Source organism: Marmota monax, unplaced genomic scaffold, assembly GCF_021218885.2.
Source record: "Marmota monax isolate L192 unplaced genomic scaffold, Marmota_monax_Labrador192_F-V1.1 WCK01_AAM20220418_F8-fsc00008, whole genome shotgun sequence".
Classification (NCBI taxonomy): domain Eukaryota; kingdom Metazoa; phylum Chordata; class Mammalia; order Rodentia; family Sciuridae; genus Marmota; species Marmota monax.
The window spans coordinates 1,593,254-1,609,912 of record NW_026694432.1 but is presented as its reverse complement, the minus strand read 5'-3'; the positions used below and the strand labels follow the sequence as shown (position 1 = coordinate 1,609,912).

General features: G+C 35.3%; 1 protein-coding gene and 1 non-coding gene across 2 annotated transcripts in view; both read right to left on the bottom strand.

The window, feature by feature from the left end:
• Agbl4 (AGBL carboxypeptidase 4) overlaps positions 1–16,659 on the bottom strand; it is a 1,469,059-nt gene that overhangs the window by 529,617 nt on the left and 922,783 nt on the right. The window lies entirely within an intron of this gene.
• Trnav-cac (transfer RNA valine (anticodon CAC)) lies at positions 8,716–8,788 on the bottom strand. Its single transcript has one exon. It is a non-coding gene; the product is annotated as a tRNA-Val (tRNA).

Here is a 16,659-nt window from a genome sequence, read left to right as displayed (position 1 = left end):
ATTGCTTTTGAGAAATGTCCATTTAAATCTATGACTATTTTTTAATCAGGTTTTTTTTTTACATTGAGTTTTGGGAGTTACTTGTATATTCTGGATGTCAGTCCCTTGTTAGATGTATAAATTGCAAATATTTTCTCTCATTCTGTATGTTCTCCATACTCCATTATTTCCTTTACTGCGTAGATGATTTTTACTTTTATATAATCCCATTTGGCCATTTTTGCTTTCATCTTCTGTGCTTTTGAGATCCTGTCCAAAAACCCTTGCCAATGTACTAAAGCGGTTTAAACCCTCTGTATTTTCTTCTCATAGCTTCAGGTCTTACATTTCAGTTTCTAATTCACTTTAAGCTTATTTTTGTAACTTGTGAGAGATAGGCATCTAGCTTCATTCTTCTTAATGTGGATATCCAATTTTCCCAAATATTAAAAAGATGAGCTTTTTCTCTAATGCTGCTTTTGTGTAGCACATAGGTTTCCATTTTCATTTGTTTCAAGAAATTTTAAACATTTCATTTTTGATATCTTCTTATCTATTGGTTGTTCAAAAGTAAGTTCATTTCCAAGTATTTGAATAGTATTACTTATTTTTAGTTTCTAGTTTTATCAGAAAAGATAATCAATATGATATCAGTTTTAAAATTTGTTGACACTTGTTTTGTGGCCTATTATATGATCTATCCTGAATCCATGTAATGATGAAAAATAAATGTGTATTGAGCCAATGTTGGGCTCAAAACATATTTCTATAAATGTTCTATAAATGTCTATTAGGTCCATTTTGTCCAAGATACAATTTAACTCTGATATTTCTTGTTGAAAGTAAGGTGTCAAAGTCCTCAACTATTAGTATATTGGATTCTATCTTTCTACTAATGCTTTCATTATATATTTGTATGCACCAAATATTGGATGCAGACATATTTAGAACTGTTATTTCCTCTTGCTAAATTGACCCCTTTATCCTTATATAGCAACCTTCCTTGTCTGTTTTACTGCTTTTGATTTAAAGTCTATTTTATCTGATATTAATATGTATACTTCTGCTTTCCTTTGGCTTCCCTTTGCATGGGATAACTTATTCCATTCCTTCACTTTCAGTCAATATGTGTCCTTGAAAGTCAAGTGAGTTTCTTGAAAGCAAGTTGTGTCTTGTTTTTTTTTCTTTTTTAAAATATATATACATTTAGTCACTCTATGTCTTTTAATTGGAGAATTCAATCCATTTACATTCAAAGTAATTGTTGATATGTAAGATCTTACTGCAGCCATTATGTAACTTGTTTTCTACTTTTGTTTTAGTAACTTTCTGTATTTATACATTTTATAATATTCCTGTGGCTCATTGAATTATCCTAGTTGTGTTCTTGCTAATTGTTTTTAGTTTGACTATTACAGATTTTTGCTTTGTGGTTGCCATGAAGCTTATAAAAATATCCTTTGATTATAACAAGTTATTTTGAAATGATAGCAACTTAATATGATCAAAAGAAGAAGAAAAGAAAAAAGCAAATGAACAAAAGAACAAGAGAAAATATACTCATAAGAAAACTCTCCATTTGCATTCCATTGTTTCCCACATTTAGAATTTTTGATATCCCTTTTTATATCATTCTATATTGCTTACAACTTAACATATTAATGCAGTTATTATGTTTAATTGCATTATTTTTAGAGTTCATACTAAAAATACAAATAGTTTATATGTCACACCTACATTAGAACATTTTGAATTTATACAATTAATCTTACCTATAAGAGTAATTTATTATTAGAGCATTCTGAATGTTTGTATAATTACTCTTACTAGTGAAATTTCTACCTTCCTATGTTTTCTTCGTATTCATTAACATCTCCTTCTTTCATTTTGAAGAACTTCCTTTAGCATTTCTTATAGAACAAATCTGGTGCAGATATGTTTTTATCAGCTTTTGCTTATCTGTGAAAGTCTTTATGTCTTCTTCATTTCTAAAGGATAGTTTTGCTGAAAACAGCATTCTCAGGTTGGCAGTTTTTTATTTTATTTTATTTATTTTTTTGTTTTCTTTCAGTAATGAGGAACTCTCAGGCCACTCTCTTCTGCCTGTAAAGTTTCTGCTGAAAAATCTTCTGTTGTACAAATTGAAACATACTTATATGTATGTTGTCTCTTTTTTCTTGCAGCCATGAGAATCTTCTCATTATCTTTCACCTGTGAAAGCTTAATTATAAGATGTCTCAGGTTGACTTAGTTGAGTTAAATTCGACCAGTGACTTTGGACTCTCTATACTTGGATATTTGTGTCCTTTTCTAGGTTTGGGAAGTTTTATCTTTTTATTTCTCAGAATAAGCTTTCTATCCCTTTGGCATTCATAAGTCTTTCTGGAACATCTATAACCCAGATATTTGCTCTTTTAATACTGTTCCAAAGTTCTCTTCATCTTTCTTCATTCCTCTTCATTCTGTTTTCTTTTTTCTCCGCCAAATGTATATTTTTTCAAATAGCTTATCTTCAAGTTCATGAATCCTTCTTCTGTTTGATGTATCCTGCTATTGGTGTCTTATATGGTGTTTTTATTTTTTGAATGTATTTTTCAGCTCATGAATTTGTTTGAATTTTTAAATTTCTTCCATCTATCTTTTTGTAATGTTTCTCTGTTTCAGTACTGAAATGTTTCTCTGTGATTTCTTCAAAATAATTGACTTTCCTTAAACACCATTCTCTGAGAGTTCTCCATACTTACTGCTATCTGGTCAGTTTCTGGCACCTTATTTTGAGTACTAGGTGAGATCATAGTTTCCTAAAAGCTCTTGATGCTTGTTGACATGCAATAACATCTGGGCAGTGAAGGGTAAGAAATTTACTACAGTTTTCCTAATTTGTCTTTGTATCTCTTTCTTGAAATTCTAATCTTACTATTTATTTTCTCTGAGCCTATAGTCACTTCCACTATTTCAGTACTACATGTCCCTAGGTCCAGACTTGCCACCCTCTGCTATCAATGTGTTATTACTGTGTTAGTACTAGAGGGAAATCCAAGCCTAGGTTTTTCCCAAATCATTAGTGTATTGTTCTGAAATAAACAGAAGAGTACAGAGACAGGAGGAGAGAAAACTGTCCCAATGTGTCCTTACCTGGGGACAGAGTAGGCCTAGATGCTTTGTCTATAGTTATTGGCCTATAGTCAGACACTGTAGTATTTTGCCTAGCTCTGGGTAGAATCACTGAGGATGGACCAGCTGCAGGCTCATGTGCTATACCTCGGACTGTCAAATCTGCAAACTGTTCCACTGTGAGCCCCTAGCCTGCCAAGACCAGCACAAGGACCAAAGCCCACACTTCTATGGCTGCCTCTGGCTGAGGTAGACTCTTGGTCGAAGACTGTTACAACCAGTTGCAGGTGTTGCTAGCTGGAATGGAAGCCAAATAGATTGGGACTATTTATCTTCCCCTACATCAGAGCTATTTCAGAGGCTCCATCCATAGACAGGCCTGAGTATGGAGACTATCAGAATCTTCCCATTTTTAGGTTTTACCAGTCTAGTGTGGAGAACCATTCTCACACGTGACTGGGCAACTCCTGGTTTGGGTCTGAGGCGCTCTGGCTAATCTGTGTCAGAGCTTTCCCGGCCCTCTCCTGAAGAGAGAACCCGTCCGTGTGGGGGTGTGACTGACCACTGACCCCGGGGGCCAATCACTGACCCTGACCTTGGAGTGCGGCCCCCCTCAACCTTCATTGGATGGAATTCTCTCCTGAATTTCTTGTTCCCCAATAAAAGGCTACTCCCTGGTGTGCTCGCTCGCTCTCTCTCCTGCTAGCCCTGAGTAATCCTTGCTGCCCTACCAGGTGGTTCGAGGTGGGAACCAGAGAGGGGAGCCATCTCGGACCTGGTCATAGAAAAAGGTAACTGAGTCTGTGTGTTTTATTTCGATCTCGCTAGCTAACTTTTATGCCAAGAACCTCATTAATGAAACCAGTGTGCTGGTTGCATGGTGGAGTCTAGCACAAAGTTTCAGGGAAAAGTACTGGGCCTATACCATTTCCTACCCAGAAAATGGGTATATACAACATGCTATACTGCCCATGGTTGTTGTAAGTTGGTAAAGGCAGACAGACCTTGGCCACCAAGAGCTAATGATAAGCTGGGTCACCCGGGCCACACGCATGCCAGGCGAGTGCGCTACTGCTTGAGCCACATCCCCAGCCCATATATCTGAGTCTTATAGCCACAAGAACCGGAACAGTCCCAGGGTTACACCAAGGCCCACACCACTATAGTTAGCAGTAATGCAAGTCAAAACAGAAGACTGTCCCATTGAGATGCCTAGTGCCAAGGAAGCTTTAGAGATCTAGCTGTGAACATTGGCCTGGTCATACCTTGCTGCCCAACATTGGTGAATAGATAGTGGAAATAATCCTTTAGTCACCAAGGATTGTGCTAAACTGGGTCATGTGTGACTTTCATAGCCTCAGGGGCCTGTACAGTCTTAGGAGGAGGGTGAGTATTCCCAAGGCCCACTCAAAGGCTAGAACTGATATGGCTGAAACTTGGATCTATCTTTTAGGTATACAGGTCTCTGCCTGATGATAGAGCTGATCTACAGGATCTGTGAATTGTAGCCTGCCTAAGGGGGCTTCAGTTTCTACAAGTGCTTAGTCATACCACTGGGCTCTGAAACAAAGCTTTGTAGTGGATGGAGTCCTGGTCCCAATACTGCCATCTGAAGTTGGAGGAGGGTTGTTGGAGGCAATCTCTTTGCAGCCTGGTGTAATGCACTTACATACTTCCAGGAGCACAGACCATACGTATCGACCTGGTGATAGGGGTTGTGGGGCTTTGCCCAGCACTGGGTTTCAACATAACTGGCCTGGCACTGGGTTTCAACATAACTGGCCTGGCACTGGGTTTCAAGTCTGAGGCCTAGACATAATTCTCTCTCCCTCTCCCTCCCCCAAGCAAGAGGTGTCTCACTCCATGCTGGAATACTTGAAATTAGGGAAGGGGAATGATGTGGAAATTCTATCCTGCCTGCCTTCTTCAATGCCTTTCTCTGTGTGTGCATATGTGTGTGTGTGTTTGTGTGTGTGTGTGTGTACTAAAAGCAGGCGCTGTATTCTCTCACCTGATTTCCATATTTTTTTGTAATGATAGTTTGGTACATGAATACAACTTGTTTTTTCTGTAGGGAGAGATTGTTGGAGTATCTTACTCAGTTGCCATCTATCACCCTTGATATGCTCTTTAGAAAATTACAGACAAAACAAAACAACAATAAAACACAAAGAAACAAAACAAAAAAAATAAACAACAACAAATCCCCACAAACTCTGATATCTAGATAGATGGCTAAAGGCCAGGGGGACATGTGGATAGGTCCAAAATTATTCATGGAAAAAAAACACAGGATCTGATCTAATGCTCTAACAAATTGGCAAATATTTTTTCAACTTTCAATTTTAAATAAAACAATATATCTTCTCTTTTCATTATAGTTGAATATTTTTGGAATTGTTGGCTACTGTATTGAGCTGGTCAAGGATTTTCTTATTCTTTAAAAAGACAAAATCTTGGAATAACTATTCACTAGAAAGTGCATTCAACCTGAGCTCTAAAACTCCACTTTAAAAAAAGGGAGTGTGGAAAAGTTCCCTGTTCAGTGATTGTGTTTAAATAAATAAAGAGGCAGAAACAGTGAAGAGAAAGCAACATATGGAATGAAAACGGTAAAGGTAAATTGTCTGTAGGACATTGCAGCAATCCCCATGGCATGTGCTTCCCAGAGAATGATGGGACGTTGGTCAACACACATACAGCAAATGATGGGAAAAGATGTTCATGTATAATTCATTTCTCTATCAAGTTAAATACACAGATACCTCAATTTTGGCTTGGCACAGACTAAATATTTAAAAGCTTCCCATACTACTCTAGGTACGCATTGTTGCCATTCCAGACAACACCAGGAAATAAGCACTTCCTTCATTCACAGTCAGTGACAAGCACCTCTCTTCCCTTGGTCAAAAACTACCAGTTTTTTTTTTTTTTAAAAAGCACCAGTTCTTTTATGCTTGTTGTTAGTGATCTCTCTTTGGCAAGAATAAATTACAGAGAGACTTCAAGCTAGAAAGAATGCACCCACCCAATTATATGCATGGGTGTGACTTATTTTAAAATTCTTTAGGTGCTTCAGTCCATAATTTGCTAAAGATATTTTTATCATAACATCCACATCACTTCAGTGAATGTGTCCCCTCTCTTAGAAACTACTTGAGAAGAGTGAGCTTTCTATATTGTCTTGACACAACCAATTTTTACCACATAATGGATGCTTAAATTGACTATGAATGAATAAATGGATGGATCAATAAATAAATACAAAAAGATTTTTTCTTCATAAAATACTTTACCATTGAAATACTTAAAACCATCACCATCATCTCACTAATCCTTATGCACTATATGCATGAACATTCCTGATTTAAATTCATCAGACATACAATATATTCTATGTGCAGTTTTACATATAATCTCTCATTTGAAATATGATTTTACTTACAAAATTATACTTCATATGAACATTTTTTAAAATCACAGTTGCTATTAAAAACACAGATGCACCTTCAAACTGAATGTTGAATATTCCATGTTGAATTGAAATAAAATTAGCCAAGCATATAGATGATGGCTTCTTATGAACTGTTGAGTTTCAAAATCACTCACCCTTTGAGCAAGAACAGTTTTTCCAAGTTAATTTCTTTACAAAAGAAGAGTTTAAGATGTTAAACACAATGAAGATATAATCTATGTAAATAGACAGTAACTAAGAATAGTATCAGTTCTAAAACCAGAATTGCACTCTGCATCAAATGAGATATTATAAAGAGCTAGAGAAGCAATCATTTTGCTTCCAAAATTATTCAACTCCAAAGATGATCAAAAGGAAGAAAAAGAAGGAGAGAAGGAAGAGTAAGTTCCTAATTCTAACAGCATGATTATTTTAATATTAACAGCATTTACTAATGGCTTGTGATGTTACAGTCATTGTTACATGAAATTAAAGGGACATGGAAGTCCCTTTTAATAATGAGAAAACAGATTTAAATAATTTAAGTAATTTTCCACAGGTCAAACACTTGACCAATAGTAGAGTTTTAATCAAACTTCTGATGTGGCTGATTCCAAACCTGAATAGATGACCACCATGCTACATTTCTTTCTGACCAATACTCTGTGCCATAGGCTAAGGAAATGTCAAACTTCAAATGGCCCTGTCTCCAAAGAATCTCACATAGTAGGGGAGGAGAAAATCAGGGACTACGAGTTTCTGAAAGGCCCAGAATATGTACCATCTTCTTTTTGCTATGTTCTAATCCAATCTTGGGCCTTTAAAATCCAATAACATGCAGCTAACTTCCAAATTTATATCTCATGTTCTACCTTTCTCCTGAGATCCAGATGTTTGTTTAATTGTCCAACAGACCTCATAAATGTCTCATGGGCACTTCAAACCTAAATAGTCTGAGGTAGAATTCTTGATTTTCTTCCTTCTATGACACTAACCAGTCACCAAGCCACAAATCCTAGTAGTCATCCATCTTTGCTTACTCTCTTTCTCATACCCTATATTAAATCTACCTCAGATACTACCTCAAAAATATATCCTGAATACAAATACATTTTTGGCTCTCTTCCTTAAATTCCCTCCAGCTCTCCCCAGACCACTATAGATGTCACAGTATGGTTTCTCATAGGCCATTATTTTCTTTCTGCTAGGCCACTATGGCAGCCTCCCTTAGTTCTCCCTTCTGAAGTTCTCTCCATCTTTCTCCTAAAAATGATTTGGGGGAGTTGATGGAGCAGACAAAGTTGACCTCCCTATCTTCAGTCTTGCTCTTTCCCTTTAGTCTAGCCTCTACCTAGCAGTCAAAATGATGTTTTAAACATATAAATCACAATAGCTTTCCATTGAAAATTTAAGGCAAAATCTAAAGTCCTTAACACAGCCCTCAAAGTTCTACTTCTGACTCAATTTCTGGATAGTTTTCAGATTTCATTCTTACACTTCCCCACTCTTCTCAGTTATTCTGGCTGTTCTTGCTTGTTCTTTTTCTCTGAGTCTTACTACAGGCTTTTCCCTCTGTATAGAATGTTCTCCTCTAGATCTTATATGGTTAATTTCCTTATTTTGTTTGAATTTTTGTTCAAAATTCTCTCTAATATGCTTATCCACACGACCTTAAATATTTCTTCATAACTCCTTATCTCCCCAGGGAGCTGCCTCCCTTGTCTTTATGTCTATTCCTAGCATGTGGTATTCTAGTTTATTTTTGTTTTGTTGTGTGTCTCAACAACCAGAACGAAAACCTCATGAGAAAAAAGACTTTGTATATCTTATTTATGTTGAATCCCCAGGATACGGAAAGTGATTAATAATTATCTACTGACAGGGTCTGCACAAGGCCTGACACATAATTTTTGTAAAAATATATTAATAAATTAAAATGAACATGAATATCAAATGGTAGTATAGTAGGTGAATGAGATATGTTTGGACCCATCCAGACTCAAGGATGCAAGAACACATTTAAAGTCCTATTAAAAGGAAAGTAGAGTCAAGTCGAAGATGGTTGAGTAGATCAAAGAGCAAGCTTATTTTGAAATCCTCACCATTACAGTGTGGGAACTACTGAAGAATACAAACAACATAATTGAGTCCTTTTTTTTTTTTTTTGGTGGTGGTGCTGGGGATTGAACCCAGGGCCTTGTGCATGTGAGGCAAGCACTCTACCGACTGAGCTATATCCCCAGACCCTGAGTCCTTCTTTTAAAATGGTGGAAATGGGGCGAGAGAATGAAATCTCCATTCATCTAATCTGGCTTTTTATTTTAGATATCACATTTAGCATCCTTGCCAACTAGCACAGAGCCATACTTAAATTTCCCCATTGGCTGAAAGCTCACTGTCACATTTGCCCAAGCTTTGTCTGCTCCATCAACTCCCCCAAATCATATATTCTCCTTTGACAAATACAGTGCTAAACAGTTCAAACAAAGAAGGGAAGAGGAAACAAGTATTTTCTGAGCATCTACTATATATCAGTACTTATGCTAAGTGCTTTACACAATTTAGTTTATTTGATACTCACAACAACTTCATTGGAAATTATAATCTCCAATTAAATCTACAAAGATAATGGGACTTACATAAAACTTACTACACTATGGGGTAGAGAGAGAAGATGGGAGGGGAAGGGAGGGGAGGGGGGATAGTAGAGGATAGGAAAGGCAGCAGAATACACTAGACACTAGTATGGCAGTATGTAAAAAAAGTGGATGTGTAACCAATGTGAATCTGCAATATGTATACGGGGTAAAAATGGGAGTTCATAATCTGCTTGAATCAAATGTATGAAATATGTTATGTCAAGAGCTTTGTAATGTTTTGAACAACTAATGATAAAAAAAAAAAAACTTACTACACTAGAACTGACACAATTTAATGATTTTGTGGGGAAAAAAATGCACCAAACAACAACAACAAAAAAACCAAAACAAAACACCATATAAAGCTTAATAGGTTCCAACAAGAAACTATATGGTACACTCAAACTAGCAAATGTTCCAGGAGAGTTTAAAGCAAGACTCAATAGTGGAGTGGAGTATAGGAAACCTGGAGGTATAGTGTTGAACCAAGAGGTCAGATACTACCTCAAGGCAAGAAGAGGAAAGCAGAAAGAGTGGTTATTACACACTGAAAGCTGAGAGTCTGTACTGAGAAAGCCACTTACAGCAACTATGACTTTCAATCAAAGGACATAGGCCGGCAGTATAGCCCCTCAGGGAGGAAAATGGAGAAGAAAATCTCACGATTTTATTTTTCCCTCTTGCTGATCTTTAGGTGGTACCCTTATTTAGTTGAAACACAGGTCAAGGCAGTCTATGAATGTGATCTATACACAGCCAGGAGGCAAGGTGAAAGACAAATTGCAAAAGGTTGGGAAGGAACAGGAGATTCAAGTGAAACATATCCTGTGCATGCACTTAAACCAGTCATGGAAAGCTTTAACTCTAACTTTTAACTCTGAATTTGGATTCAATCCCTTTGTCTAAATCATCAATTGTGTGTTTCAATCTGACAACTTTTGTTTTGATCACTGCAATGCTTAAAACAAAAAAGTCTACTTAAATGATTATTATTTTGTAATTACAGCCAAATTTAATGAAAGGTATGTGCTTTTTTAAATCAACTTTTCTGAAAATTCCTTTTTAGTACTTCAAGAACATCCCACAATTCTTCCAGAGCATTACGTATAGTTTTTTTTTTAATTGTTTCTCTAAAACAACTAGAATTTCATTATTATACCTGAAATTTTAATATAGTCATTATAATGTCAAAGGAAAGTTATCTAAGACACATTCATATTTTCATATTAATGGGAGTACCATTATAATGTTAATAGAAAAATGGGTTCAATTAATTATTTAACTCCTTCATTAAATAATTACTACATACTACCCTAAAACTCATGGGAATGTAAAACAAATTAACTCATTTAAAGTAACAAAAATAGGGGCTGGGGATGTGGCTCAAGCGGTAGTGCGCTCGCCTGGCATGCGTGGGGCGCTGGGTTCAATCCTCAGCACCACATACAAACAAAGATGTTGTGTCTGCTGAAAACTAAAAGATAAATATTAAAAAATTCTCTCTCTCTCTTAAAAAAATAAAACAACAAAAATATGCATTGCAAACATTCAGGATATATTTGATAATTTTAAATCACTTTGACCTGGAGTGACTAATCCCATAAAAAATAGGAAGAGCGTGCCATATGAAAAGGACACAACTCCTGGATTTTTTTTTGGTGGGGGGTACTGGGGACTTAACTCAGGGGCACTTGGGGCACTTTACCACTGAACTACATTCTCAGCTATTTTTATTTTTTTTAATTTTGAGGCAGGGTCTCACTAAGTTGCTTAGGGTCTTGCTAAGTTGCTGAGGTTGTCTTCAAACTTGCAATCCTCCTTTCTCACCTTCTCGATCATTGGGATTACCTGTACCATCATGCTCAGCTTCTGATTTCACAGGATTCATTTTTGGTATACAGAAAAGCTACTGATTTTTGTATGTTGATTTTTTTATTCTGAAGTATTGATGAATTTGTTTATGAATTCTACAAATCTTCTGATGGAATTATAAGGTTCTACTAAGTATCATATCATCTGCATATGGGGATAATTTGACTTCTTGATTTTCTATTTATATGTCATTTAATTCTTTATTTTGCCAAGGTATTCTGGCTAAAATTCAAGTATTATATTGAATAGGAGAGGTGAGAGTGGACATCCTTGCCTTGTTCCTAATTTTAGTGAGAATGCTTTCTGGTTTTCCCCATTCATTTTGACTCTAATATTCATTGTTTCTTTTCTTTTACTAGATATGATATGGCTCTGGGTTTGCCATATCTATCATTTATTATGTTGGTGGAAATACTTTCTCTCCCTAGCTTCTTCTGTGTTTTTATTATGAAGGTATATTGAATTTTCCTGCATCTGTTGAGATGTTTTTGTTGTGATTTTTGCCCTTCATTCTATTTATGTGGTCTATAACATTTATTAATTTGCATATGTTGAATCATTCTTGTATCCCTGGGATGAAACTAACTTGATTATTGTGTATAGTATTTTTAAGATGTAGTTGACTATTATTAGCTTATATTTTATTGTTGACTTTTGTATCTGTGTTTATCAATGATGTTGGTCTTCAGTTTTCTTAAAGTATCTTTATCTGGTTTGAGTATCAAGATGATACAGGCTTTGTAGAATGAGTTTGGAGCATTTCCTTTCTTTAAATTTCATAGAGTAATCTGAGCATTATTAGATTAGTTCTTCTTTAAAGATCTGGCAAAATTCAGCTGAGCCAATCAGGTCCAGAGTTTTTCTTTGTTCAGAGGCTTTTTATTACTGCTTCAACCTCATTGATTGTAATTTGTTTGTTTAGGTTTTCCATCTCCTCTTGGTTCATTTTTGGTAGACTGTATTTCTAGAAATGTTTTCCATTTGTTCTAGATTTTCTAAATTACTGGAGTCTAATTTTTCAAAGTATTCTTATTGATCCTGTAGATTTCTGTTGTGTCCATTGTAATATCTTATTTCCACCTCTAATTTTATTAATTTGTGTCTCCTTCCTGTTTATCTTGGTTAGTTTGGCTGGGATTTTAACAACATTTTTTTTCAAAGAATCTACAAAAATTGATCTGCATTTTTTTAGTTTTTTAAATTTTGACTCTAATATTCATTGTTTCTTTTCTTTTACTAGCTTTAGTACTGAATTTTGCTTGTTTTTCTAAGACCTTAAGATACATAATTAGGTTGTTATTTGATATTTCTGGGTTTTTTTTTCATATAGTTATGCATAGACATAAACTTCCCTCTTAGTACTGCTTTTCCTGTATCCTAGAGATGTATTTCCATCTTCATTTGGTTCTAGGTATTTTTAAACTTCCCCCTTAATTTCTTCAGTGACCTTTTCATTGAAATGTATTGTTCAGTCTTCATGTATTAGTATAGTTTCAGGAGCTTTACTTCTTGTTGTCTAATATCATTCCATTATGATCTGAAAAAAATGCAAGAGATTATTTCAACTATTTTTTTGTGTTTGCTAAGACTTCCTTTATGACTTAATATATGATCAATTTTGGAGAAAGTTTTATGATCAACTGAAAAGAAAGAATATTCAGTTATTTGTTGGATAAAATATTCTTTAGGTATTGGTTAAGTCCAATTAATCTGTAGTAGGGTTTTAATCTGATGAGTCTTTGTTGATTTCCTTTATGGATGACCTACCCATTCATTAGAGAAGTATATTGAAATCTTCCATTAATACTGTATTGAGGTCTATCAGTGCCTTTATATCTAGGAATGTTTGTTTTATGAAATCTGGTACCCCAACGTTTGGAGCATAAATATTTGCAATCACCATAACTTCTTGTTGGATTGTTCACTTTACCAACATGTAATGACCTTCATGTCTCTCCTAATAATTTTGGCTTGAGGTCTTCTTTGTTTCATATAAAGTGGCTACTCCTGCTTGCTTTCAGATTCCATTTGTATGGAGTATAATTTTCTGTCCTTTCACTTTCAGTCTGTGGATGGCTTTTGCCTATTAAGTATATTTATGGAATATTTATTGGAGTAAAAATATAATTGGTTCTTACTTTCTAATACAATTTGCCAATATGTCTTTTTTTTTTGAGGGAGGGTATTGGGGATTGAACCCAAGGGTGCTTTACCACTGCACTATATCTCCCCTCCCCTGCCTTTTTTTTTGGACTTGAGGGTTTTTTAAGTTCCAAAGGCTGGTCTTTTTAAGTTGCTCAAACTTGTGAACCTCCTGCCTTAGTTTCTGAAGTCACTGAGCTTACAGGCCTATGCATCACTGTGCCCTGCCAGTCTATGTCTTTTAATTGGAGAATTAAGACCAGGTACCTTGAGTGTTATTATAGAGTTATATGTTATTTCCTGTCATTCTATTTTATCTCTAATGTTTGAATCAGTCCTGATTCTTATTTTCTTACTTATTTTTCTAATATGGTTTATTTCTTCTGTGCTCATTGGTTTATTTTTATCTTCCTCTTCTGTGTAGGAATACTTTTAGTATCTTCTGCTGTGTAAGATTAGTGGTCTTGAATTCCTTTCATTTATGCTTATCATGGAAGATTTTTATATTTTCTTTGATTTTGAAGGATAACTTTGTTAGATATACTAATCTGGTTGTAATAGTTTACTTTAAGGGCTTTAAATACATCAATCCGTGCTCTCCCAGACTTTAGAGTTTATGCTGAGAAATAGGTTGTAATTCTGATGGATTTTTCTTTATAACTGGCTTGACAGCTTTTTCTTGAAGCTTTTTCCATATATACCAATGGAGCCTCAACTTAGCTAAGGCTAGCAAAACTCACTGCTTGGCAGAAGAAATTGAGCTGAACCCACTCTACCACCCAAGTGTATAGTGATTGTTCCTTCATAGTGAAGTCTCCCTAGTGCACAGAAAGCACTCTTCTTCATGCCAGAGAGGGTTTGGTCTTCTAGGCAGAAGATTCAGCACTAGACCCTCTACAAATCCAAGGGAATTACAATTTCCCAGAAAACTGTGGAATTTCCAGTCACCTACATTTGCACTAGATGAAGCGGGCTGGATAAAGACTTCATAATTCTCCCCCCACATAAAGAATCCCCACAAAACAGTACAAAAAACTTCCACCTGCACCAGAGAAGGATCTGTCTGCCAATCTGGGAATGATAGTCCCCAGGTATCTTACCAGTTCATAGGTCCAGAGCAAAACACCCAGAGCTGGCTAGATTTGCTCTAGATGAGGAGAAGGACAGACAAATACTAAATTAAAGGTTATAGTGACTGACCTCCACATGTTTTTGTTTTTTGTTTTTGTTTGTTTTAAACAGGGACTGATTTAGTCATGAGGGAAACAAACAAACAGACAAATACATAACCCCCCAAACCAACACAGAACCGAGTAGTTCAGATGCTATCTCCATGCTCAGAGCCATTCAGATGATATGCATACAAGGCTTGTGATTTAAAAACTAGAAGCATCTGAAAGAAGTCTCTATGTGTTTAACACTTCAGCAAGAAGAATTTTGGTTTATCATATTTTTAAAAAATTTCACCTATATTGTTTCCTATGTTGATCTTTTGGCTTCTCATCACCTACTTGCTATTTGATATCTCTATATAATTTTAAGGGTTTTTAATTCATTAATTACACATATCCATGTATCTTTTTTCTGCTCAATAAGGTATTCTGTTGCTTTCTTTTTCTGCTTTCTCCTCTTGTTTTTCTTTTGTACCTCTTGCCTCCCCCTCATTTTTCTTTTCTCTCCTTCTCTTTCATTTCCTTTTCAGTCTATTTTCTATGTAATTCAATATCAATTTTATTTTCTCTGTTACCTACTTTTTCAGATGATTCTGTATAATTTCACTTTCTCTTTATTCTCTTTGATTAATGAAATGATAGAAAATATTTTCAATAGGTTTTTACTTTATGTTTCTGTTAAGCTGTTGCTATTATTGGTGGCTATTTTCTCCTCTCAAAGAAGAGCTGGGGATCAAACATAGTGATTTGAACATGTTGAGTCAGTGCTTTGAGGCTGAGATGAACCTCCAGCTTGAAAACTCAGCAAACGGAAAGCAGCTCATTTAAAAGACTCATATAACAGTAATATAGATTTCCATCCCATAGAGGAGCAAATATCAATGTAGAAATACAGATACATGGAAAAACAAGGCAATATGATGCCTCTGAATGTTCAAAACTCTCCAACAACTGAATCCAGAGCTATAAAGTGGAGGAAATGTGCAACAAAGAATTCAAATGGTTGATTTTTAAATGATCAGTTAATTAAAAGAGAATCTAAAGAATGAGCTAAAGGAGAAGATACAAGATATGAAATAGCTTTTCAAAAAGTAGATAGAAATTCTGAAAAAATAATCAGAAATCTTGGCAATGAAGCAGTCAATTAATCAAACAAAAAATCAGTTGAGAGTCTCACAGAAGATTAGATCAATCAAAAGAAAGGATATCAATTCTAGAAGATAAGGTACAGGAATTACAACATTCAGATAATAATAAAAGATGAAATCAGAAACTATGAACAGAATACAAAAAGTTCTAAAACAACATAAGAATCATAGGCCTTGAGGAAGGAAAGAAAAAAAAAACACAGATTAATAGCATAGAAAACTTTGTCAGTAAAATAATATTTAAAAAATCCCTAATCTTGGGAAGAGGATGAACATAGAAGAACTGGAGATATTTAGAACTCCAAATAGTACCAGACAAGAACTTCTCTGTGACATATTATAGTTAAACTGCCAAAAATTCAGAACAAAGAAACAATTTTAAAAGCTGTGAGAGAAAAGTACCTAGAAATTAAAGAAAAAAGATCAAGAAGATTTTGGTGAATTTGAGACCATCATTTTGTCCCTTTGGACTCTAAATCCCAAATTCTTTTCAGCTACAGATCAAATGTCCTTGATTTGAAGCTCTCAAATTCAAAATGTTTCAAAATATTTCAGACTTCAGATTTTTCTGATTAGGGATGCTCAATTGCTAAAGTCTATGAAAATATTCCCAAATCCAAAATCTTCAAAATCGGAAACATTTAGTATTCCAACATTTTAAATAAGGGATACTCTACTTGTGCCTACTTTGGTTTTCAAGAGTCTGATGGTGAATTTGACTGGGCTAAGGCATTTCCAGATATCTGTTAAAACATTATTTTGGGGTGTTTCCTGGTGTGTCTGTGAAAGTGTTTCCAGAAGACATGATAGTAAAATCTCTTGTTTGCAAAGAGATTTCAATCAGCAGATTGAGAAAAGATCACCAATACCCTGATAAGTAAAAGTGGGCATCAGCCAAACCACTGGGAACCTAAAAAGAACAAAAAGGGGAAGGCTGAATTTGTTCTTCCTATCTAAGCTGGGACATCTATCTTCTACTTGCAGGCAGTAGCATTCCTGGCTGTTGGTCTTTGAAGTCAGACTAGGACTTATACTATAAGCCCCTGAAGTCTAAGGTCTTAGACTAAAACTGGGATCATCAGCTTCTCTAGTAGTTATCAGAATTTTGGAACTGGATTGAATTATGCCACTGGCTTTCC